Source organism: Brassica napus (genome assembly GCF_020379485.1).
Source record: "Brassica napus cultivar Da-Ae chromosome A8 unlocalized genomic scaffold, Da-Ae chrA08_Random_5, whole genome shotgun sequence".
In the NCBI taxonomy this organism is placed as follows: domain Eukaryota; kingdom Viridiplantae; phylum Streptophyta; class Magnoliopsida; order Brassicales; family Brassicaceae; genus Brassica; species Brassica napus.
Window position 1 is genome coordinate 11985 of NW_026014092.1, and position 3320 is coordinate 15304.

The window sequence follows — 3320 nt, forward strand, 5'->3', positions numbered from 1 at the left end:
TACTAAAATTTTTCATTTTATTTTTTTATAAATAGAGACTATGTTTATTTAAATTCGATATAGAAAAACATAATTATTAATAAAATAGAGTGTTAAATTTTATTAACCAAGATCATTGTAAGACTACTAACAATGGAGCTGTTGAATAATTTTTTAACAACTTAATTGCTACAATGAGCAAGTTGAATTTACAAATTAATACATGTGGATTACATTTAGTTGAATGTTTCTACATGTTGAATGAAACTGAAATGGGTCTAGCAGTGACACATGGCAACATATGAAAAAAAGAAATATTTAACAGGACTCACATAGAATGTTTTATTGTTGTTAAAATCTGTTTCAATTATTTTTTCTCTAAATTATTAAAACTTAACTATTTCTGGTGATCCACTTTAAGAAAAAAAGAAATTATACCAAAATTCATCATTTTTATGATCTATACATAGAGATTAGTCTCATCTTTTTGGGTATAGAAATGTTTTTGTCATTTTCACTATTTTGCAAGTTTATTTGTTTAATGGTGATCTCTATTTTTGAATTTAATTATTATAAAATATAAATATTAAAGTATTAAGATTTTTAAAGTTTAAGATATTTTAAATTTGAAATATATTTTAATATATTGTTTACAAAAAAAAATAAATAAAAAAGATAAAAAATATAAGATAAAAATAGGGGAAATTTCATGTATACCACCACTAAATGGACATTTTCAAAATTATCTTCTTCACTAAGTGGCAAAATATTCTTATACCCTTGGTCTCTCTATATATAGAATAAATAATTATTGAATGAATAAAATAATTTAATAATAATATAATATTTTTTGTATGTTTTCGAATTACCACCTTTTTTAATTCGAAATTTTTTATATTTTTTGAATTTTTTTTTGAATGTTTTTGTTTTTCAAAATTTCTTATTGAAAATCGAAAATTATGTTGAAACTATTTTTTAATTTTTTTATATTTATTTATATATTTATTAAAATCCTAAATTTCACATTCTAAAAATCATACCCACCACTCAACTCTAAACCCTAAGTCTAAATTAGTTAAATCTAGGGTTATAAATGTCTTTTCATCCTTCACTAAAAATGAAGATAAAAAGGGTTAGTGTAAACATGAAAAGTGGTACCATGAATATGGTACACCAATTTAGTTATATATGTAATAGTCACTAACTTCTCACTAATTTAATTTAAGTGAAAACATAAATAAATAATAATACATATGATTGTATTATACACAACATTCATCCCGCGCAAGGCGGCGTTAGAAATTATTGTCAAATAATGGCAAACAATTATAATTTTCACGGAAGTTGCATGTTCACATTCGTTTAATATATCCAATAACTTTGCAGGCCAGGACAAAATCATTTTAAATTGGGATTATATTTTAGACAAATATCACAAAATTACGTTGTCCAATGTACTAAGTGGGGTTGCACCTCTTCTTATTCTTCTTTGTTTTTAGTAGTACATTTTTTCACATATATAATCTCTATATAAATCTTAACTTGTGTATAGTCTTTCATAAACTACAAAAAAAAAAAAAAAAAAAAATCCTTAACATTTGCACCCAAAAACACCCAAAAAAACAAAGATATATGGATAACAAAAATGATTCATCTAAATCACTTACTGGACCACACTTTCTGTTCGTGACATTTCCAGCACAAGGCCACATCAACCCATCTCTCGAGCTCGCCAAGCGCCTCGCCGGAACAATAACCGGAGTTCGAGTCACCTTCGCAGCCACAGACTCCGCCTATAACCGATGTATGCTCTCCAAAGAAAACGTCCCTGAAACATTAGTCTTCGCCACGTACTCCGAAGCCCACAAAGACGACATCAAATCATCTACATCCACCGACAGATCCCGCGAATACATGTCTGCTACGAGACGCCGTGGCAGAGAAACCCTAACCGAACTAATCGAAGATAACCGGCGTCAAAACCGGCCTTTTACCTGCGTGGTTTACACCATCTTCCTTCTTGGGTCGCTGAGCTGGCTCGTGAGTTTCACATCCCTTCTGCTCTTCTCTGGGTCCAGCCGGTAACTGTCTTCTCCATCTTCTACCACTACTTCAATGGCTACGCAGATGCAATCTCAGAGATAGCTACTAACGACCCTTCTGGTTCTATTAAGCTACCCTCTCTGCCACAGTTCCGTCTCCGAGATCTTCCCACAATAATCTTCCGTCCAGACGCATATTCATTTCTTGTACCGGCGTATCAAGATCAGATAGATTCACTGAAGCAAGAGGAAAACCCTAAGATCCTCGTGAATAGTTTCCAAGAGCTTGAAGAAGAAGCTCTCAGCGCAGTACTTGATAACTTCATGATTGTCCCCGTTGGTCCATTGATAACCACTAGGGCCGATGACTCTGGGATTGATGATAATACAAGCAGTGGTTGGATGCAAAAACGGATTCGTCTGTAATTTATATTTCCTTCGGGACGCTTGCCGTGTTGAGCAAGAAACAGCTTGCAGAGGTCTGCAAGGCATTGATAGAGAGTCGGAGGCCGTTTCTGTGGGTGATTGCGGGAGAAGTCATTCAGAAGTAAAGAAGATGGGGAAGAGAAAGAAGAGGAGGGCATAAAGAGTTTCAGAGAAGAGCTCGATGAGATAGGAATGGTGGTTTCTTGGTGCAATCAGTTTAGCGTTTTGAAGCATAGATCAATAGGTTGTTTCGTGACGCATTGCGGGGGAACTCGACGCTGGAGAGCTTGGTCGCCGGAGTTCCGGTGGTTGCGTTTCCGCAGCGGATTGATCAGATGACGAACGCCAAGCTTGTAGAAGAGTCTTGGAGGACAGGTGTGAGAGTGATGGAAAAGAAGGAAGATGAAGAAGTTGTGGTGGAGAGTGAGGAGATACGGCGGTGCATTGAGGAAGTGATGGAGGAGAAGGCGGAGGAGTTTAGGAGAAACGCGGCGAGGTGGAGAGATATAGCGGACGAGGTGGTGAGAGAAGGAGGATCTTCCTTAATCATCTCAAAGCTTTTGTCGATGAGCACATGTGAGATTCTATCTTCAAGAATTCAATTCTGTGATTTCCTTTTAGTTTCCAAATTTATTCTCGTCGGTTATGGTTTTAAAATTTTCAGTTTCTTCTTGGAGTGAAATGTATTTTCTGGGGTAAAATGTTAAGATTGGGATGAAATGTTTACACCATATGGTATAAACTACTATGGATGTTTGATTGTTGATTTTAAATATGTTGAAACTTAAATATTTGGAAGATGTGAGAAAAAAGAGATACACGCATGACATGATCTGAGATTTCATATTGGACAATTTGGAAGCCATACGACAT

At 34.5% G+C, this 3320-nt stretch overlaps 1 pseudogene; it reads left to right on the forward strand.

Moving 5' to 3' along the window:
- The first annotated feature begins 1170 nt into the window (after positions 1 to 1170).
- LOC125594502 lies at positions 1171 to 3027 on the forward strand (annotated as a pseudogene).
- The last annotated feature ends 293 nt before the right edge of the window (positions 3028 to 3320 follow it).